Source organism: Rhinoderma darwinii, chromosome 5 (assembly GCF_050947455.1).
Source record: "Rhinoderma darwinii isolate aRhiDar2 chromosome 5, aRhiDar2.hap1, whole genome shotgun sequence".
In the NCBI taxonomy this organism is placed as follows: domain Eukaryota; kingdom Metazoa; phylum Chordata; class Amphibia; order Anura; family Rhinodermatidae; genus Rhinoderma; species Rhinoderma darwinii.
The window spans coordinates 165,227,644-165,251,811 of record NC_134691.1 but is presented as its reverse complement, the minus strand read 5'-3'; the positions used below and the strand labels follow the sequence as shown (position 1 = coordinate 165,251,811).

The window sequence follows — 24,168 nt, the reverse complement described above, 5'->3', positions numbered from 1 at the left end:
CGTGCCCCCGACACGATCTCAGGGGCCAAGGGGTTACCATGACAGACCGGGGCCTAAAGAAGGCCCCCAGGCAAGCCAAGGCTGTATGCATACTAGGCACAGGAACAGCCTAGTAGATTATCTATCAGTTTTACCCCGACAGGCAATAATGCTTTGGTATACCAAAGCATTATATCAGCAATCAAATAAAAAGTGGTTTTATTTTGTAAAAGTGTTTTTAAAAAAAACGACACATATGTGCAATTGCTGCAATTGTAATGACCCGTAAAATAAGGTTAACATGTTACTTAAACATTGCGGTGAACAACAGAAAAAAATGCTAAATACAACAGTGAAAATCTATTTTTTTTTCCCCATTTCCCACCAAAAAAATAATAATAAAAGTTAGTTAATAAGTTATATGTACCCCAAAATGGTTCTATTAAAAAATATAACTCCTCCCCCCAAAAAAACAAGGACGCTGCATTGATAGGAAAAAAAAAAGTTATGGCTTTTAGAATGCAGCGAAAAAAAAAAAAATGTATCGATGAAATTTGCTATTATAGTGAAAAAGTAGTAAAACATAAAACATACTATACATATTTGGCATCAATGTAATTGTAGTGACCCAAAGAATAAAGCTGGCTGTTATTTAGGCCACACGATGAATGGCGTAAATTTAACATGCATAAAAAAAAAAAGTTTGGGCTCTTGAAAGCCAAGGATGAAAAAAATAAAAAAATTGCAGTGTCACAAAGGCCAAAATCGGCTGTGGCTGGATGGGATTAAAAGCAAAGTAACTTTTATAAATATATACTCTCAGAACACGGCAAAGATTTATGAAGTTCATAGCAAGGAGAGGAGACTGTCCTTATACTAGTATGTACAGTGCAGCATTATCTTCTTACAACAAAAAGTATTTGCTTGTCATTACTTTCATTACGAATATTAAATACAAGGGGTGTGTTAAAGAAGTTTATCCAAGGACCACAAAGAAATAAATAAAAAAAAAAACACAAATATGTCTAAGCACATTTATACATTACTAAATATACTCAGCCTGCACAAAATCACATTTGTGCGTTATTCACCACTCCCCAATGTAACACTGTAGCAGCTCACATAACGTCCAGGTAATAGGCAAGACTAGCAGTTTCAGCGCATTGTGAAAACGAAAGTTCCCATCATGCTTTTCTTTCCCCTCTGATTGGTATCCTTGACCCTCTAGGTGCAATGGGCATGTGCTGGGAAATACCAGTCTGCGACAGCGCTAATGAAGGTAGGGATTGGCTAACTTCCTCTGCGTTGTCACAGTGCCAGCCCCCTAGCGGTCACATACTTTGATGACAGGGAAACCACTATCAGTGACATGGGAATGTGTCAGGGCATCATCAAAGCGGAAAGAACTACAAAACATCCAGGGACACGTGACTGTGTTACCAATCATGGAATCCGGGCGATACTAGAACTTCATGTATGTCTGTAACTGTACTTATTATATGCATTTATTTCACTGGAATACAATATTCTGCATCTGGATAACCCTTTTTAAATAGCTTTGTTTTCATGGTAAAGATACACATTTTTTCTTGCGATTTCCAATTTCACAAAATATTGGTAGACAATTCTGTTGATTTAAATAAATTATACTATTGAGAAAAGCCAAGTCCTGACCATCTTTTCTTATGCAGTCTGAAGTATTTCGAGTGGCCTGCATGGTGATCCTAGGCTATCATTGCCTATAACTTAGCCTAGGATTAGTATTCATTCATTGGCAATACAGTGAGGGGAATATATAAAAAGATTCACACCAGACATGGCGTTAAAATTTGCGGCTTTTCACTTTTCTGGCCACTTTGTGAATGTAAGTTATGGCGCAAATCTACACCTTCTCATAGCAGCCATAGATTCACGTTTCTGCCGCATGGACAGCTAAAGATTCACCAAAATATATATATATATATATATCTATATATATATATCTATATATATATATATATATATATATATAAAAAGACAGAGAACACAGTACACGGCTGTGTTGAGGTGAATAAATCCACCCTGCTTTTCATCTACCTTGAAGTCCTGGTGCGGTTACTGTGTTCTCTGTCTTTTTCTATTTGAATTGGGGAATTGATTCGTCCCCTGGTGACGAGCACATGGCCTGATTTTGGAAGTACTGGAGTGCTGTGTTCATCTACCTTTGGACTGTATATATATATATATATATATATATATATATATATATATATATATATATATATATATATATATGTATTTATGTATATTTGTATTTGGCACATTTTCCAATAGCGGAAATTAGTGTAAGCGTTTAAAACACCAGTCTTAATATATTCACTATACAACATGCAATAAGAGCGGGTTGGAAGCCTCTGAAGCTTACAATACATGACACTCAAACAGGTTCCATTTCATTTGGTGGAGAAATGACAGATACTTACATATAGATCAGCAATCTACTAGAACAAATGTCATAGAATGATAGACAAGATGGGAAAATAGTGGAAAAGTAAAAAAGGACAATGATGTTTTGCACATTATTGCTTTAGTGTTCATTATATCTCACTGTTTTATTTCTTTTACAGGCACAAGTTTTAAACAGTAAAACATCAAAGAACGGGGAAGTCAATGTCCGAAGATATACAATAAGGTAGGAAAAACATTTTTTTTTTTAAAGAGAACCTGTCACCAGCATTTTTACCTATTACACCAGCAATACCTGGTGGAAGTGGGTGAAAAATCATTTTTATGTAACCTAAAATTATCTTCTAAGTCGGCTCTGTAACTTTAGCATTCAGTTTTTTTGTGTTCCTGCACCGTATGCTAATGAGCATAACAGTCATATCTTCATTCCTCAAACCTTTCCGAGTTAGCAACGCCTCCTTACTTTTGATTGACAGCTCTTCGCCTCCCCTCAGCACACACAAAATCACTAGCTTGCGCATCGATGTTCTCTTCTGATGTCTGCGCACAAAGGGACACCGGATTATTACCATAAAAAGCGTGAAATGTTTGCAGACCATTATTTACGGTTGTAGGAGGAGTTTAAGAGAGGGGGTAACGGCAATGAACTTTTGACAGCAGCGGCCAGTGAGGGGTGAGTAGAGTTCAATAGGTGAAATGCTGGTGACACGTTCCCTTTAAGTTGTCAATGGAATATAAGCTATATAAACTGATAGTATGCTGCTTAGTAAAATAGTAAATATAAGCATTGTTTTAGCAGATCTGAATGAAATCTAAGGCAAGAATCCCAAGATAAATTGGTGAATTTTACCAAAAGGGTTCAGTACTAATAGTACCTGGTTTATTTTCCTTTAGGTTTTGAAGCAATATAAATAAATAACTACAATATATCTAAACCATCCAGCCACACCAGTGAAGAATATTGTGGGTGCACGCCTCAGGGATCCGGCCAGAGTTCCCAATTAGAGTTAGCATCTGAGCTAGCACTGAGCGTGAGAGCAGGGGTCCCAAACACCTAGATCCCCCTCACTGCACCCTCAAAGTAAGGAGGAGATTAGATTAAATGGAGCTGCAGTCAAACATGCACCACAGACTCCATTCAATGTCTATGGAACTGACGGAAACAGCCGAATACTGTACTCAGCTATATCTGTCATACCCATAGACTTTGAATGGAGCGGCAGCGCACATGCTCGATCACCACACCATTTAATGTCCTTCCCAGCGATCAGACAATTATTACCATTCCTGTGGATAAGTGATAATTGTTGATTCTGGAACAACCCATTTTTGCCTGAATTGAATTACCATTATACATTACAGGATTTTGGCACATTACATCATTCCTCCGTAATGATAACTTCAATCAAAAGCCATTCCATTATTTCATCATTAATACATTGTATTTAACTAAACCACATGGTTTGCAGTTCATGAGCAGCAGGAATATTAAAGTTCCATTTAGACTAATACTGGTTCTCTAGTTTTTAATTGGAAAATAAAAAATCTTACTAAAATATATTCATTATTCGTTTTATGTTTATCATTTGTTATTCATTTCACATACAAACCATTAAGAGGATACTGGTAATTGATCTGTTATAGCTAAAGTGAACCATAAACATGAGAATTTTTGGTTTACTGTATGCGGAAAACACAAACTGTGTCAGAAGTGTCTGGCAGCCATTTATTCACATTTCTTTATGTTTATTGAGGAGCCAGGCATAATAGCTTTAAAGTGGTATTCCCAACTTAGACGTTTATGATATAGCCACAGGATATGCAATAAATGTCTAATAGATGCAAGTCCCAGCTCTGGGACCCGCACCTATATTGAGGTGGTCACCTGACGCCCACTTCACCTGGTGAGGCGGCTGCTGGCCCCAGATTTCAGAAAGGGACTAGTGGAGAGAGGGCCATGCATGCGCGCAGCTCCCTTCATTTTATTCTATGGAGGATATGGAAACAGCCAAGCAAGCACTGCTCAGCTATTTCCGTAACTCACATAGAACAGATTAGAGAGAGACATGCGTGTAGCTTGGAATCGGCAGCCAGCGGCAGTCTCACCAGGCGAAATGGGCATTATTTGACTCCCGTTCTCAGTATAGTTGCAGGTCCCAGAGATGAGACCCGCATCTATCAGACATTTATGGCATATCCTGTAGATATAACATAAATGTCTAAGTTGGGAATAAACCTTTAAGCAAACTGCAGGTCTCATTGACTATATTGTGACAGGCTACAGGAATTGCAAAAGTTAAATAGACATATACAGAATTACAAATGTAAAAGATGTTTTTTTAAGGCAAACAAATGGCACTTAACTTCCTGGAAAGTTTTAGGTCAATACACAAACAGCAGTGGAGCTCTTCTACGATCTCTGCCTAAGTAGCTCAACAACTCCTCAAACCTCATTTAGCTATATTGATGGAAAAATAAAAAAGTTATGGCATCTGGAGGTTGGGGAGAAAAAACAGTGGATATCTAAAAAATAGCTGCGGCGGGAAGGGATTAAACCATTGAAAACTATTTAAAAAGTCGAGTTAATGTTTCTTGCCAGTGTGTATTTTATGCTTTAAAAGTCAAGTTAAAGATTGCAACATCTGAACCTTTTTCTCATTTTTATATGTTAAAAGTTAGAAAATGTTTAGGGAGGGGATGGGCCCATTTACCAATGTGTTAAAGTGTAACTAAACCTCAATAAACTTCTGACATACGAAGGAAAGGGAAACGATGATCCAGCGCATTGAAGTTTAAAATGAAACGTAAGTTTCAATTTTATTCCAAATCTAAAAACAGGGAATAGATTCCAGGTACAAGGAAATAAATCAAGAATGACAAGCCATGAGGAAGGACGTAGTATATGTCTGAAACGCGTAGCCAACATTCTTGATGTATTTACTTGTACCAGGAAGCTATTCCCTGTTTTAGATTTGAAATAAAATTGAAACTTACGTTTCATTTTAAACTTCAATGTGCTGGCTCATCGTTTCTCTTTCCTTCCTGCTTCAACAACGCGTGCCGTCGCGGCGATCCTGGCGCTGTCTGCGGTTGAAACCTGCTAAATATTGAGATGGAGGATTCCTCCTTACATTTCTAAAACTTCTGACATGTCATATTGACATGTCAGAAGTATTGATTTGTAGGGGTCTGAGCACTGAGACCCCACCGATCGCTAAAACGAACTGGCAGTAGAGCTCGGGTGAGCGCTGAGCCGCTTGATTTCTGATTCACTTTTTTCGGAAAGCTGATGTAGCGGTGTACGGGCCTATAGACTTTCTATTGAGTCCATATATCGCTACATCGGCTTTCCGAGAAAAGATGATCAGAAAACAAGCGGCTCAGTGCTCACCCGAGCGCTTCTGCCGCTTCGTTGTAGCAATCGGTGGGGGTCTCAGTGCTCGTACCGTCACCGATCAAAACTTCTGACATGTCACTATGACATGTTAGAAGGTTGTTGAAAGTTTAGTTACCCTTTAACTGTTTAGTGTAGAAATCTTTTTTGCTGTGCAATAAATAAATGGTATACTGTTGATTAACAAATAATGCTATCCCCATAGTCGTAGTTCACAAGGTCTGCTCCTTCTGTAACATTATTTTAGTTTTGGGATCAGTTCTTAAGGGCTGTCAAATCCACAACCATCTTAACTGATTCAGCACTTAATATGCCCTCCAAACATTGTAAGAATAACTTTGTAAACTGACTGATCTTTACTTCTCTTATATGTAGATGTGACAGTCAACTGATGCTTCATTGTAAAAGATGTTAATTGCAATCAGAATGTGTCAGTGATAGAAAAAGCATAAAAGAAACTGTGGTTACATATTTTAGTCCCATAGTCTCTGGGGACAAGCTCAGAATCTTTAGATCACATAAGACATGTACTGTGATAAAATATGCATCAATGAAAGTTTATAGTTTCTCATTATAGCAAATAATTATACTTGATTGGAGTTTCAGGCTTCTTTTGTGTTTTATAGCAAACATTTAAATCTAAATACATTTAATTTGCTAATAGTAGTTTCATGATTGTTTACTGTGACAGTCTTCAAGTAAGTGTGCAAGTTGCAGGGATATTTCCATGCTCTCATGAAAAGCCTTTGAAATAGACCATGTTTAAAAATGTGACTACAAATAAATAAAGAAATAACAAATAGTATCTATATTTTTGTTGTATACATGTGTGTTTTTAGCAGATTTGGATATTCTTCAAGAATTCTCCTTACAAATACAAATGTTGTACAGTAAAAGCTATCTGCAGAGTACAGACTGTTTTTATGGCAGCAAGCATTCTGTCATTACAGGTCTGACAAAGGCTATTGCTGCACCTGCCACATGACAACAGTCTTTGATAACATTGCATTACCAGAATACAAACTCACAGCTCTTGCTGCTATTTAGTGTTAATATTTGGTCAATTCTGCTTGTAAAGGAAATTACCAGGATGGCATCTTAGTTACAAAATTCTACTAGCTAACATATCCTTTATTTAAACATCAGAATTAAATGAATTTAATGTAACATTGAATTTGTGCCTAATGATGCATACAGATCACAAGACATATGAGCTAGTTAAAGAAAGACTATCAGTGGCATACACGGAAAACTAACTTATATATAATTGTTTATTTCATGTTTTCAGAAAAGAAGATTCACAACATACAGTGATTAAAGAAAAAAAAATTAGAATACAACAGTACAGAGTGTAATACAAGGTAATAATGTTAGGCAGCTGTAATAAGCATTAACTGGTTGCCGACACAGGACGAGAATACTCGTCCTGAGTGGCGGGTACTTGGCGCATCAGGACGAGTATTCTCATCCTGTGTTACAGCCAGTGTCCGCGCGCCACGTTAAGCGGGGCAGCGGCTGTAACAGCTGTAATACACAGCCGCAGCCCCTCTCTATCGGCGGAGGGAAGAGAAACCTCTTCTCTCCGCCATTAACCCCATGAATGCCGCGATCAAAACTAATCAAGGCGTTCAAAGTAAATAAGAGGAGGGGGGATGCCATTTGATCGTGTCACAGAAAATCCCTGTGACGCGATCAATGGCTATACCTCATATGGGCAGACAGCCCAGGGTCTATTGAAGGACCCCATGGCTGTCTGACCATATCTCCCTTTGTTAGGGCATACTTAGGTATATCCTAACATACTTAGGTATGTCCTATACAATCAGTACACGGGCTAATATACTGGCGTATAGATATACAGTATGCCAGTACATTCATGTTCAAAAATCAAAATCAAAATCAAAAATCCCTTTATGGGATTAAAAAAAAAAGTTTAATGAATTTAAAAAAAAAGTTTTGTTAAATAAAAAAAAAATTGTAAAAAAAATACACAGAAATACAAATTTTTAACAATAAATAAACTTTTCAAAATATAAAGTCCCAAAACCTGAAATAAAATACGCATATTTGGTAACGTCACGTCTGTAACAACCTGTACAATAAATGCATAATGTTATTTATGATGATCGGTGTATGGTGTAAAAAAAAAGTTTTTGCTAAAATAAGAATTTATAGAAATTAAACGATAATGTAAATGTACCAAAAAAATGGTACCTACATAAAGTACAACTCGTCCCGCAAAAAACAAAGTCTCATACAGCTACATCAGACAAAAAAATTAAAAGTTATAAGCGCCGGGATGCAAAGAGGAAAATATAAATAACATTTTTCGGTCCTCAAGGCCAAAATTGGTTGTGTCCTTAACAGGTTAAACTAAAATATGCATACCTTGCAAGTGTCTTTGTAGTCAACTGACAATGATGCATAAACATCTGACATATAAACGATCTTAAGTAGCATTTAACTCAACAGACTAACTAACTGTGCACTTAAAGTCTGTCATAAAAGAGCACTAAACATGTAGTCGTACATAACAAGACAAAAGACCGTCACAAAAGAATACAGCGTGGGGGGGAAGTAAAGACATATCCTAGTCGTACATGGGTAAACAGGTGGAGTTAAGTATAGTTATTTTGTGAATTCAAGGTGCTCCAGAGGAATCATACATGTCTCACGGTGAGTAAACCGCATAGAAGCGATCCAACTGATTGTTCATTGAGACCATGAGGGACTCCATTCTCCTAACCTCCCTAATTCTATTGTGTAGATCCTTCATTATAAGAGGGTTAGTTCTTTTCCAATGGGCTGATATAAGGTATTTAGCGGCAGTCAAAATATGTAATAACAATCGGGATCGCACTTTCTTTAATCCCTTAGGTGGGACATTAAGTAAAAAAGTCATAGCTGTCAGAGGGAGCCGAGTATCCAATACACGATGCAGTATATCGTTGACTTCTCTCCAAAAGGGGCGTATCAATTGGCAGTCCCAGAAAATGTGAGGGAGTGTCCCCTTATCACTGTGGTATCTCCAACATCTGTCTGAAACCAGAGGGTAAATTTTATGGAGGAATTCTGGAGTATGATACCAGTGCATCAGAATCTTATACTGGTTCTCTTTGTAGGAAGCACATAGAGATGACTTAGCTGCATGAGACCAAATAATTGGCCACAGGGACAGGGGGAGCTCCCTACTTAGATAGGTCTCCCACTTAACCATATATCCATGTTTGGGAGTCATATTCGTATTCGGAGAGGAGGGAATGTCATAGATCCCAGAGATCAAACGCCGGGTGAAGGTGGTAGTTTTGCAAAGGAATTCAAAAGGTGTAGGTTTGGAAAAGCTAGTATCTTTATGAAGAGAACGGGTAAGATGGACAATTTGTAGATAACTGAAATATGCAGAAGTTGGTAAATTATATTGGGACTGTAAAGTATGGAATGGTGGAATGGTCCTGGAGCATGGGTCCATTATGTCAGCAAAATAAAAAATGCCAGCTTTCATCCAATGCTTAGTCATCCTCGCAGTTAGACTATCGGGTAAAGAAGTGGTAAATAAGAAAGATGTCATAGGGGGTTTTACGGTGGACAAAGCATGGAGGTTATTAGAAAGCTTCCAAATGTTCTTAGTAAATGCCATCGAGGTCTCATTTCTTGCCATGAATAAGAGCACTGCTTGTGCTTGAAAAACGTATTGGGCATCTGCCCGCATTACAAACTACCCTGAGACTGCGTCTCCTTTCCAATTTTAGCATATTTTTTTCATATCAATAAAAGTGGGAACTACGTATCCCTTTTACCCCGACACAGCGCTGGATCATCTCCTTTCTTTCTTAAACGCCATCGAACTAAGAAAGGGCATTGGCAAAGTGTCTACAGCCCCAGACCATAACAGTGCATTCGGATGGGTAGGATTTAATCTCAGTCCATTTATTATATGCCTGTAACGAGGCCCAACTAGGGATCCTACATAAGTGAACAGCTAGATTGTATCGATAGACATCGGGGACTGCCAGTTCTCCCGATGAAATAGTAGAAAGTGGGACTGACTTTGGGATTCTATGGTGCTTGCCCGCCCAAATATAATTCAGTGAGTATGTTTGGAAGTTCCAAATATCAGTTTGCGGTATAGGCACTGTGGGAGTTTCCAAGAGGTAGACGTATTTTGACAAAATAGTCATTTTATCTGCAGACACTCTGCAGGAAAGGGGAAGGGTGGACCATTTGGATAATAATCCATTAATTTCTTGGAAGAAGGGGGAAAAATAATATTTTTATAAGGAGTTATAGGATTGGGTAAGCTTAATACCTAAATATTTGATTATGTCTTCTTTCCATGTATAGTTGAAGGAGGATTTCAGTATTGATGTAATCAACGGTGGGAGGTTAATTGGTAGGGCTTCTGTCTTAAAATTGTTAATCGTATATCCAGAATAGAGGCTATATTCATTTAGGACCGAGTGAAGGTTAGGTAAAGAAATTTGTGGATTGTATAGAGTCAGGAGGAAATCATCAGCGAAGAGAGAGATTTTAAACTCTCTATCACGTACCATAATATCTTGGATATCCAGATTATTCCTTATTCAGGAGGCCAATGGCTCTACGCAGAGCACAAAAAGAAGGGGAGAGAGGGGGAAACCCTGTCGAGTGCCATTGTAGATATTCACAGGATGTGAAGGGGAAAAAGATGCAGTATTCGGGAACACGGCGCCTGACAGTTAGGTATTCAAAATGAAGTATATTGAAGTAGGCTTTATTTGTAATTGATACTACGCGTTTCAGGACTGGACAGGTCCCTTTCTCAGGTACATACAGTGCTCCACAAGAAATAGGCATCATTTTGTACACAGAAATACTGGGAAAAAAAGAGACCGGAATGTCCAATATATCCCAGAAGGTTCGAATGTCCGATGATGTTCTGAGGACAGCATATCGACCATCTCGCCTGGTCATAAAACAAAATGGGAATCCCCACTTGTATAAAATATTGTTATCTCATAGGGTAGATAGTAAAGGGTGCAATTGTCTATGCTTTTGCAAGGTAATCCAGAACAGATCAGGCAGAAGAGATCTCCCAGCTCATTTTTCCACCATGACCGCTCTGAGTCCCTAGAGCATTTGGAAGAGAGAATATCACCTCTCTGGGTTCGTGGAGGTTTAGGTTATGGTTGAAGTTCTACAAGATTTGATGGCAAGTCACTGATCCTTGAGTCCCGCTGTGAAATAGGGAGTGGCAGCTGGGAATCGAGTGTCTACGATTCCGGCCTCGCAGGAATCTGATTAGAGGCCGTGTAAGAAGATGGTGGCAGGTCTTCATTACATTGGTCTATGCGAACTAACTCAGGAGGCTGCTCTTGGAGCATCGAAGTGTCCGCTTCTGCCAACATAGACACTGTAGTCCCCAGGGGGGCGATCTCCATCTTCAGACTCCGACGGGCACCAGGAGGATTGTGACGCAGTGTCTTGTGGAGGCGTGGGTAATGGTGCCGCCAGGTCTGAGCACAAGAAGGTGTCCAAAGTCCCAGCAGCGGGTGTTCCAGAGGGTACCTGTTTGCTGTCTGGCTTCTTAGCCGAGCGTCTCACCGTCGTGGATATGATTTAGGAGGCTAAATAAGGTAAGAACCGCTCAGTTAGGCTGTAGGGTGGAGGAGCTCTGGACCGCGCCTCCTACTCCATCGGCTTCCGGGAAAGCTCCCCAGTGCCAGGTTTTTAACCCAGATTGACCTGGTGTTTGTTTTCCTCTTCGCATCCTTTCAGTGACCTTTGGAACAATTCCCCACCTCCTTGTTTGCTAACAATTCAGTTTCTTTGGAGAGGTGAGTCTTGCATAGGTTCCCGCTATCTAATATAAAAGGGGATGAAACCAAACAAGACTGGGCCGCCTATTTCCATGGGCCCCATAGCAGCTGCATGCTATATCTCTATGGTATGTACACTTTTAAAGACAATGTGCAACTCACATGGCAAATAACAGGAAATTTGTACACTTTAATCTCAAGTATGCATTTGAATACAACAACCAAACCTAAATATAATGCTTCTATTTTGTGCACAAATATTAGTGCAAAACCCTTTCTAAATTGTAGTTTTATAAAATGTGACACAGTGACCAAATAACCTTAAAGTGGAGAAATTATAGTGTCAACAATGTAAAAATATAATACTCACATTAAAGTACACCATACAGTCCCCACAAAATACTGTTAATAAGTAACTATATAGCAGTGCCATGCAGTGCATAAATCACAATCCCACAGAATATACAAATAACAGTGCTTACAATGCCCACATAGTACTATTATATGGTGCCCAAAAATTTTAGAAGGCCCTTCTGTGAACATGTTGTACTTAGCTGGAATCTGAGGGGATCCTGACATTACACAGTGCCTATTGAAATCAATGAAAACACAGGGACGGACATACCATTGGTGCAACCTGTGCAGCAGCACAGGTGCCCAGCAGGTAAGAGGGCCCACTGTCATTACTTGCATCTGTTACAGTGCATGTAAATGCCAGAGATGATGAATTTTATTGGTAACAATTACTGATGGATTGTTAGAGTGGCATAAGTGGGTGATGTATAGTGAAATTTTGTAGAGCAAGGAGCCTATATACTAATCTTGCACAGGGGCCCTCAGCTGTCTGTGTCCGTACCTAAAGAAACATACCGTAAACTTATATGTCACTAGATACCTGCCATGACTTTCCAAAGTCCAGTAGGCTTGTCAGCTTCACTTTCCCTCACTGCTGTGCTACACTGTCAGGAGGTTACTACACTCTACACTAAAATGTAACTTCTTCCTGCTCTGATAAAGTAGCCGGATCAACAGAAGTGATTTATGTCTGACCACTGACCTCTTGTGTGTGAAGAGTCCAGCAGGGCCACCCATGATGCCCATGCTTACCTATTTTCGCATAACCGTTAATCTAATGAAGCCATACATGTGTCATTCCAATATCTTTCTTTACAATTTATTACATTTTGTAATTTCCTTTGTCAAATATGAAGAAATGTTTTTAAAAACAGTAATCTTTTACATATCTATAACACAATGAGATTGAAAGTCTAAGGAGAAAGGAACTCAAACTACAATTTTTACGAAGTGGGATTTGAAGAGCCGATGACAGATTCTCATTATTGCTAATGTCATACAATACAAAAATGAGTCATAAGCACTCTCAGATACTTGTATAACACATAGCAACCCCATATTACCAGATCAACATTTCACTTTACCAACATACCGTTTTAATGATGATGGAAAATTCAATAGAAACCTGTAAATGCTGATGCAGTAGTACCTCAGCAGGATGCTTTATTATTATTATGAAGAATGATGTTCTGCAATAAAACCTAAGACTGCTCTCTATGTTGCTTGGTTTTCTAAGGCAATAAATCTTATACTTTTAGGCTTTGAGCTTCTTTATGTGAACTAAATGAAACACTACATTTATAGGCCTAGAAAGTCACGTGTCACGACTACATTTTAAAGAAAATGTCAATGCCACCTGTCACATCCAAATTGCCTACTCTGTATGACAAACCAGCAGCTTTTAATATAATTGTATTTTATCGCTAATGCAAATGCTTGAAATCAAGAATTTCGATGTGCATTACAAGCAAATTATTAACATCTAGCTATCTGTGAACATTTAAACAGCTGGAGGTTGATAAATGTTTTTTAATTTTGGCGAAAAATGGGGAGAATTATGATTGGAGCAAAACAAAGCAAAGCCCTTACTACAAAACAAGTCTGTATTTTTGCCTTTATCGTGTGATGAGGTAGGATTATTAGCTTTCTATTAAAGAGATATGATACATGTTGTCTTGGTAAGGTTATTAACATATCCATCTATATATATATACTGTATACAGTACCAACCACATGGTACCACCTAGTTCAGCATTACACGATCGAGCGCTAATCTAATGCAGTACAGCCCGCTGTGATCTTCATGACGTATAATTGCAGCAATGTATGCCACAGAGCAGAAAATGCAAAATGTTAGTTTGGGAAATGCAACATCTGTCTGGGAAGTAAGCAAATAATACATCATGCACCATATGGTAAGAAGAATGATGCTACTTTAGGTAAACTGAAGAGAAGGAGAATTGTAATTTGCCATTTTAATTATTTATTAGTCAGAGAGGAAGATTTTAATGGGCACCATGTAATGCTTCATTCCCACCTATGGTTGCACTGCAGGAATATTAAACACTTGCTGCCAGGCTCCCCCGCAGATTATTGGTAATCGCTTAGGGTCTCTGAGTGATTACCAATAATCTGCAGGGGAGCGAGACACCGAGGCAGCGAGACACCTTCTAATTATCTTACAGATGGGACCATCCTTACCTTTCATCCTAATTAGCGCTATGCCATGAAGAGTGGCGTGTATTTTTGAGGGTACAGTGCCTTCTAACTAAAAGGGATTGCCCAAAAAAGAAAACTCTTTGACATAACTAATATGGATATGGCTATTTTATATTTTAATATTGATATTCATGGTCATGAATACAATTATTTACAATCTATTTAGTCATTTATACACAGTAGATAAAGGCATTTTAGTGTCTTCAGAATAATAAAGCGTCCTGCTTCTCTCTGTACTTGAACAACACAGTAGCATGGTAGGTCAGCCTTAACTCTCTTTCTATACAAAAAAAAAAGCACAAAAATATACGTTGGGCAAAATTGTCAAGCGCTCAGACTGGAGATTTTGTGTAATTTAAAAACATATATTACTTTTTTGCAAAATTTATGAAAAAAAGGACCATTAGTCCATAATATAAGAAAGTATGTAAATTATTCAACTACAAAACAACACATCAATAAATAACTGGCTAGTAAGTCTAAAATTCATAAAGCGAATAAATATACAAGGTATAGAAGACTAATTTCATTTATATATGACCTTTTAGGAATATACATGCTAAATGCATATAGTAAATACATAAATAAATACAAAGCAAAATGCATATAGTAAATACATAAATACAAAGCAACAAACAAATGCATTTATGAGTGAATGACCAAATAATAGGCCAGTCAGATCATTGAGAGGAAATAGGAGTACATGTATCGGCCCTAAAATCACTATGATAAGCTACAATAGCAGATATAGTATGTTAGTGCTTCCCTTGACCACAATATTAATAAAGTCACAAAGTCCAGACTGGCAATGAAGGTATCACAAATATTAGCGTAATGCAATCACTCAGTGTCAGTCAAATAGGTTAAATATTACAGTCTCGCGTCACCCTATATAGGAGTATATCGCCATACCGAGTGCTTGACAATTTAGCACAACATTTTATTGTGTTTTAGGTGATAAGCACCACATAGAGAATTCATCAGTAAATTGTTGCTAGAATATTGATGCAGTCATCTAGTTTGTGTATTTGTTTTTTAATTAACTCCCTTTCTGTTTGATGTCAGCTCAAAGAGGAACGTCTGCGTCTTAAAGAACAATTCAATCTAAAACTGCTTTTTACGGTACACTTCTGCGCTGCAAGATGGTACTGATTGTATGGTTTAGATCACGTAAGAAGAAACTGAGGGGGTTAAAGAGAGACCATTTTTGTGAGGTTGCAGCTGTAGTTGTCTCCTTTTATTTTGGGAAAAAAACAAGGTGGTGACTTATTCTTCTATCTTGTACAACTACTATATGTGAGTTCGTCTTTGCGAATAAGATCTGGTACATGGCATTCCATCTTTGGTTGAATGTTGTTTCTTTTCTACTGTAGCACTGCTGCCATCAAGATGTAGGTCCATTTCTGACTTTGCTATGGGGGCCCTATAAATTCTAGTTATATATTTTAATAATAGGTTCTCTACCCATTATTTTACTAATACTGTACATTTTAATAATAGAATATAATCTATCTCTGCACTGAATACTTGTAATACTCTTATTATATACCAGGACATTTTCCCTGGCATAAAATTTCACGAGTCTGCTTCTACAGAAGATTTCAAGAGCTTTACTAATTGTACTCATGCTGAGAAGGATGTCATTCACTTTAGAGGGTCAGAGAACTAAGTGCTTAATAGAAATAGTTTGGATCCACTACCTATAGATTGCAAAACATTCATGCCTGGATTGCTCATGCATTTTGCATTATTTGCCTCTGCCCTATCTGTATGTAGGGGCCTGCTGTACGGTGGGTTGTTTCTGGCGGGCCTGACTTAAATGAGACTTACAGTGAAGGAAATAAGTATTTGATCCCTTGCTGAATTTGTAAGTTTACCCACTGTCAAAGACATGAACAGTCTAGAGTTTTTAGGCTAGGTTAATTTTACCAGTGAGACATAGATTATATTTAAAAAAAAAACAGAAAATCACATTGTCAAAATTATATATATTTATTTTCATTGTGCACAGAGAAATAAGTATTTAATCCCTTTGGCAAACAGGACTTAATACTTAGTGGCAAAACCCTTGTTGGCAAGCACAGCAGTCAGACATTTTTTGTAGTTGATGATGAGGTTTGCACACATGTTAGATGGAATTTTGGCCCACTCCTCTTTGCAGATCATCTGTAAATCATTAAGATTTCGAGGCTGTCGCTTGGCAACTCGGATCTTCAGCTCCCTCCATAAGTTTTCGATGGGATTAAGGTCTGGAGACTGGCTAGGCCACTCCATGACCTTAATGTTCTTCTTTTTGAGCCACTCCTTTGTTGCCTTGGCTGTATGTTTCGGGTCATTGTCGTGCTGGAAGACCCAGCCACGAGCCATTTTTAATGTCCTGGTGGAGGGAAGGAGGTTGTCACTCAGGATTTGACGGTACATGGCTCCATCCATTCTCCCATTGATGCGGTGAAGTAGTCCTGTGCCCTTAGCAGAGAAACACCCCCAAAACATAATGTTTCCACCTCCATGCTTGACAGTGGGGACGGTGTTCTTTGGGTCATAGGCAGCATTTCTCTTCCTCCAAACACGGCGAGTTGAGTTAATGCCAAAGAGCTCAATTTTAGTCTCATCTGACCACAGCACCTTCTCCCAATCACTCTCAGAATCATCCAGATGTTCATTTGCAAACTTCAGACGGGCCTGTACATGTGCCTTCTTGAGCAGGGGGACCTTGCGGGCACTGCAGGATTTTAATCCATTACGGCATAATGTGTTACCAATGGTTTTCTTGGTGACTGTGGTCCCAGCTGCCTTGAGATCATTAACAAGTTCCCCCCGTGTAGTTTTTGGCTGAGCTCTCACCTTCCTCAGGATCAAGGATACCCCACGAGGTGAGATTTTGCATGGAGCCCCAGATCGATGTAGATTGACAGTCATTTTGTATGTCTTCCATTTTCTTACTATTGCACCAACAGTTGTCTCCTTCTCACCCAGCGTCTTACTTATGGTTTTGTAGCCCATTCCAGCCTTGTGCAGGTCTATGATCTTGTCCCTGACATCCTTAGAAAGCTCTTTGGTCTTGCCCATGTTGTAGAGGTTAGAGTCAGACTGATAAATTGAGTCTGTGGACAGGAGTCTTTTATACAGGTGACCATTTAAGACAGCTGTCTTTAATGCAGGCACCAAGTTGATTTGTAGCGTGTAACTGGTCTGGAGGAGGCTGAACTCTTAATGGTTGGTAGGGGATCAAATACTTATTTCTCTGTTCACAATGCAAATAAATATATATAATTTTGATTATGTGATTTTCAGTTTTTTTTAAAATATAATCTATCTCTCACTGGTAAAATTAACCTAGCCTAAAAATTCTAGACTGTTCATGTCTTTGACAGTGGGCAAACTTACAAAATCAGCAAGGGATCAAATACTTATTTCCTTCACTGTATGTAATACATGGTAATCATTTTAGTAAATAACACAACTCTAATATCATACTGGTGAGATAACCAAACAAAAGTCTATTAAAGGAGTTATTGGGGTTTAAAGTGTGAGTTCAACTATGGAGAATTCAGGGACAAATTTGGGCACCTGGTAAAAGTTAAGCAGATGCCCCCCAGGGTGAATGTGCTTTACAATCCAAGCCATGGATGTGTACGCTGAACAGAATCTAATGTGTATTGCCTAGCGCCAGTCACACAGAGAAACAGGAGCATTAATAGATTTCAGTTACCGAGGTCTAAATTAGTGCTGCCGATGCAGTATATCAATGACTTGACATTGTTACCATTCCCCACGTTCCTTGATGGAGTATACAGTATATAGTAAGCCACACTAAGTGGGGTAAACAGAGACCCACTGTGACTCTGTCTTTCAAGGGGCCATATTAATTTAGAACTTGCCCTTGGTGAATATACAAAAATATAACAATTAATTGTATAATTAGAAATCCTATACTATACACTTAGTATCACTCAAGCAAAAGCAATACTTGCAGAATTGTATACATTACAGACTATCATAAAACAGCCTGTGTCTGCTGTCAGTCTGACAGGGAAGCCACCAGGAATCTGAATTCTCCAGTTTACCTGCAGAATGCTTGTGCTTTTATAGAGAGTGATTCTGATAATAAGTACTCACTAGGGAACTGCTGTTTCTATTGAAGCAAGTAAGTCGTTTAAGCAGCTGTAAGTATTCAATTTTTCTACTTTCTAATGAATAGATTGTCTTCATCCTGCCCAATTTTCCTCTCTCCAGGGATGCATCTAGATGTCCATTAACAGAGTGGCATGGTAATGTTGAAATCCATCTAAATAGATAATTTGCTTAGAGATATACAGTACATACATGGCATTTGTTACAATTCTTAAAGAGGTTCTGTCACCACATTATAAGTGGCCTATCTTGTACATGATGTGATCGGCACTGTAATGTAGATTACAGGAGTGTTTTTTATTTAGAAAAACAATCATTTTTGATGGAGTTTTGACCTATATTAGCTTTATGCTAATGACTTTCTTAATGGACAACTGGGCGTGTTTTACTTTTTGACCAAGTGGGCATTGTAAAGAGAAGTGTATGATGCTGACCAATCAGCGTCATACACTTCTCTCCATTCATTTACACAGCACATAGTGATCTAGCTAGATCACTATGTGCAGCCACATACACACACATTAACGTTACTCAAGTGTCCTGACAGTGAATAGACATCACTACCAGCCAGGACATGATGTCTATTCAGAATCCTGACACTTCGGTAACGTTTGTGTAAGATTTTCAGCAAGGCAAGCGTAATCTCGCGAGATTACTCTGTAAACTGTCATTTAAAACGAGATTACGCTTGATGTGCTGTAAATCTCACACAAATGTTACCGAAGTGTCAGGATTCTGAATAGACATCACGTCCTGGTTGGAGGTGATGTCTATTCACTGTCAGGACACTTGAGTAACGTTAATGTGTGTGTATGTGGCTGTACATGGTGATCTAGCTAGATCACTATGTGCTGTGTAAATGAATGGGGAGAAGTGTATGACGCTGATTGGTCAGCGTCATACACTTCTCTCCACAACGCCCACTTGTTCAAAAAGTAAAACACGCCCAGTTGTCTATTAAGAAACTCATTAGCTTAAATAAAAACACTGCTGTAATCTACATTACAGCGCCAATCACATTATGTAGAAGATAGGCCAGTTATAATGTGGTGACAGAGCCTCTTTAATTACATTATTTGGGGGGTACCTGGATTCCTTTGTTCATAAAAGGGTTGTTCCCGTAATCAAAATTTATCACCCAACCACATGAGAGGTGATAAATATCTAAATGGGAGGGGTGTTGTCCGACCACGGGGACCCCCACCGATCATGAAAACGGGCTTACCTTGCCATTCCTTGGAGCCCCATAGAAATAGAGCAGTAATGCGCATGATCGGCAACCGCTTCATTCATTTTTATCGGGCTGCGGAAGATAGCACTTGGCATCTCCATAGAAATGAATGAAGCAGTGGTTGACCATGTGTACTACTGCTCCATTCCTATGGGGATCCCAGGAACAGCACAGTAATTGGTATGGGTCCCAGCGGTCGGACCCCCACCAATCAGATATTATCACCTGGTGGGGGAAATAATGATTATGGGAAAACCCCTTTTAACCATATTTGTATTTTCAGATGACATTTCAGAATAAGGCCCTGTTCACATCTGCGTCGGGCCATTCTGTTGTTCTGCTCAGTCAGAGGAGCAGAATAAGACAATATCGGATGCAACAGTTCCATTGCACCATGGACAGCACCGGCGGTCGACAGAACCCATTGACTTTAATAGGCGCCATCATCTTTCCTTTGGGGTGCTTGTGTTTTTACCAGAAACAATAGCGCCGCATGCAGCATTATTGTTTCCGGAAATTTCTGCCGAATCTGCAACGATGGCCCTAATGGTGCCTCCAATGCCGATGTGAACAGGCCCTAGCTGTCATATGTGTGTGTGTATGAGGAGTAACACTATATCTGGCCATTACATTACTTGTATCCTGTATTGTTTAGCAATATTGCCCTATGTAGGCGTTATCTCTACTTTTGTAATTTTCTCTGAGCTAGTGAGCAGAGCCTAATGGCTATCATGTCTCCCATACAATGCACGCATAGAAAAGAGAATCCTGCTCCCCTATTTCTTTGTAGCACACCCTCAGAAGCAGCAGCAACATAGAGAACATCAAACAGCAGTACTGAGCATTGTAGCTGTAAATTTAGTACTGGGATGAGATAGAACATTTACTACAAGCTGCAGCAGAGTCTCTGTGTGTCACTGATACTGTCTCTCACTCTGCTTCTACTACATCCTGCCCCTTCCCTATCCATAGACTTCTATGGACAGCTGTAAACTTATCCCTTAGTTTGCAGATAGTCCATCTCATCTAACAAGACGGAATTAGCAGAAGATTCATAGCGAGGCTAATAAGCAGACAAAAAGGAATTTTTCATAAATAATATTACAAAGTTTATATTTCACTTATAATATTGATTTATGCAAAGTTCTTTTAAACTAATGATGTAACTGCGTGTCATGGCCTGGGGGGGGAAAGTATGGAGCTGACACCCACAGCATATGGAGCAGGCTCCAGCTTCAGAGCCCACTCCATACACTGCGGGTGTCAGCTGTGTATAAGCGCTTAAACTTCGCTCTAACAGCTGGGATCGGAGATAACTCTGATCATGTCTGAACCACTTAGATGCCGCGATCACTAGTGGCCACGGCATCTAAGTCGTTAGAAAGAGGGGGAGGGCCCCTCTCTATCACTCCATCGGTACCCCTGCAAAACGATGGCAGTGTGCCGATGGTTGACATGGAAGCCTAGGGGCCTAATAAAGTGCCAATAAAAATTACAGCCTCATAATCCCTCATATCGTGTCATCGATGTATAAATAATCGGGTCCCAGAATATGGCTAGACAAAACATTTTTTTTTTAACTAATAGTAGTACATCACAAATAAACACTATATAGATTTAATGTTGCTGTAATCGTATTGATCTGCAGAATAAATTTGTAGTTTTTACTACACGGTGAAAGTTGTCAAAATGAACCAAAAAAAATAATGGAATTCCAAATCTACCCCACAAAGAATTTTTATTTTTTTGCAGTTTTCTATTACATTATATGGTACTTCAAATGCTGCTGTCCAAAACTACAATTTGTGCCACAAAAACAAACCCTCATATGGCAATATCGACAGAAAAATAAAAAGTTATGGCTCTTGGAATGCGGGAAGGAAAAATAATTAAAAGTGGTTAAATGTCAGTATATTAGTATTATTATTTGAACAAAGAAAAACTGTTGCAGCTTATTTTATAAGTTGAAAATGGTCTCCACCTCTCCCAAAATATCTTGAGGAAATAGGGAGACCTCTCAGACTTCCGGGCCGGGAGAACAGGCAAATCTCCTGGGTGCCCTATGTCCTCTTTAAAATATACTCACCTCGCTCTCTTCCTGCAGTCCTCTTCATTGCCGGGTGCTGCGGCAGACAACATCCTGATGACGGGGATGGCGTCAGGACGTTGTACTTGGCAAAAGTTGAGTAAAGAAGACTGTTGAAATGGGGAGAGGTGAGTATCTGCACATCTGATCTGAGGTTTTTATTTATTTAGAGGTCCAATCTGGGATCTGTATTAGTTTAGCGGGTCTTGGGTTTGTATTTACTTCAGAGATGTGATCTGGGGTTCTTTGTTTAGGGTCTCTGTGGTCTGTATTTAGGTGGTCTGATCTGAGGTCTACATTTAGTTAGAGCATCTGGTCTGGTTTCTGTATTTACGGTGTCTGGACAGGGGGTCTGTATTTATTTAGGGGGTTTGTGCTTAGGAGATCTGGGGTCTGTATTTAGAGGGGACTGATCTGGGGTCTGTATTCGTTTAGAGAGTCTGATCTAGGGTCTTTATTCGTTTAGGGGGTCTGGACCCCTGTTTATATTTATTTTTGGAGATAATGACGGGTGGGCATATTCACAATTTGAGATTCAGAGGCCAAAGTTTGGGAGCGTGTCCTATATAAGTGGCTCGTGCTAAACCACGGTTTCCAGAATCTCCCTGAGGTCCCCTTTCAAAGGTTGGCAAATTTACTAATTAAATAGAGCCAGACTACAGTGGGTTCCTGTATAAATATGAAACTTGAAAACTAGACTTGAAGCAAGTTCTTGTTTACTGATATCAGCAGAGTACACAAAGATTCATAGGAGTTACATGAAATCACAGAGAGCACTGAAGAGAAGCACTGCTTACATTTCTTTTATAATCATTAAGCGGATACAGGAAATACATGCATATGCCAAAAATAATTGACAGGGTTTAAAGAAATATCAGGAGATAACGTGGTATGAAGGATCCCGGAGGAAGAAGTCAGGAAATTTCTGTGAAGATTTATCTTTTAATCAAGTTTGGTGACTTGTCTTCACCCTGTGCCAGAGGAGAAATTGAATCTAGGAAAAAATCAGCAAATCTTAGCTTTAGTAACTAAATTTTATTTTTACACATAAATTAAGAAAATTATTCTCCATTGGCAACTTGATTTGGACAGAAAACATTGTTTTAGTCTAAAATGTTCTTGATTTCAAATAAATCCTCACTTGTTCTATTTGACATGATACACGAGCAAATCTGATTAAATTAAATTGGGAAAGGAATAAATATATTTAATTCCTCTTTATCTAATTTCCACTTCACTACTGTTATTGCCTTTTCCCACGACTAGTGCCATTGACCATATAGTGGTTATTAATATAGTAGATGCTGTATGTCTGTACTTATATCTGTACTCAAAAGGCCTTATGAACATAACTACATTACAGCTACATATAATCTGTACAGAGTCCTCATACGATCATTTCCGTATATCTGCAGGATGTCGTATGTTTGTATAAAGGTTTTTTGTACTCACTTAATGCACTGACACATGAACAATAAATTGTGCCATAGTGAGATATATTTGTTATTATATTTCATTCTCAATAAAAAAAAAATTATTACACATTAATATAAAGATCTAGCCATCAAATAATAATAAAAAAAACAACTGTATATAATCCTCTCAGAGTTTTACATATTCTAAGTATATTTGTCACATAAGTATATTTTTGGCTCGTTACATTGAACTGGACCATTAAATAAACCACTAAGCACTTAGACAGAAAATCATTCAGAAAGCTAACAAATAAAGCAAATTCACTTTAGTTGTGCTAAATTCCCATCTGTTAGCTTAATCTGTGTAGCATGTGCTAGGATATTAGATTTTTTTTCCTTTCCCAATTGAATTTAATCAGATTTGCTCGTGTATCATGTCAAATAGAACAAGTGAGGATTTATTTGAAATCAAGAACATTTTAGACTAAAACAATGTTTTCTGTCCAAATCAAGTTGCCAATGGAGAATAATTTTCTTAATTTATGTGTAAAAATAAAATTTAGTTACTAAAGCTAAGATTTGCTGATTTTTTCCTAGATTCAATTTCTCCTCTGGCACAGGGTGAAGACAAGTTGTCGGTACCAGTCTCATTTTATAGTGCCAATATACATCTGCACTAAAAAACGTGAGATTTATTGTCCTGCTAGGCTTGACTCTGGGGCTGGTGGAAATTTCATGAACATAGCCTTTTCTTATGATAATAAAATTGCATTGTTTCCAAAGTCAGCACCATTAGACATGGAAACAGAGGATGGGTCACCCCTATCAGCAGGGCCTGTTACTTATAAGAATATGCAGCTTCAAATTCTCTTCAAGCCTGATCTTCATGAAGTTATTCATTTTCAACTGATTGCTTCTCCAAAGTTTCCAGTTATTTTGGTGATTCCTTGACTTTATTTTCACAATCCATTTATGAATTGGGAAACACATTGTACACGTTGTTTTCCTCTATATAACCTATTGGACCACCCTTGTTCTTGTTGAGAGGAAAGATTCCTCCTTATGTCCCTGCATTGACTATACGAAGCTTAATAACCCCACAGTTAAAAAACAGT

At 38.6% G+C, this 24,168-nt stretch overlaps 1 protein-coding gene across 4 annotated transcripts in view; it reads left to right on the top strand.

The window, feature by feature from the left end:
• The window catches only part of CDH20 (cadherin 20), a 456,770-nt gene that overhangs the window by 108,032 nt on the left and 324,570 nt on the right, over positions 1–24,168 (top strand). For all 4 annotated transcript variants that reach the window (XM_075826736.1, XM_075826738.1, XM_075826737.1 and 1 more), the window contains exon 2: positions 2,586–2,650. The gene's annotated coding sequence lies outside the window, so the exon portion shown is untranslated. The remainder of the gene's footprint in view (positions 1–2,585; positions 2,651–24,168) is intronic.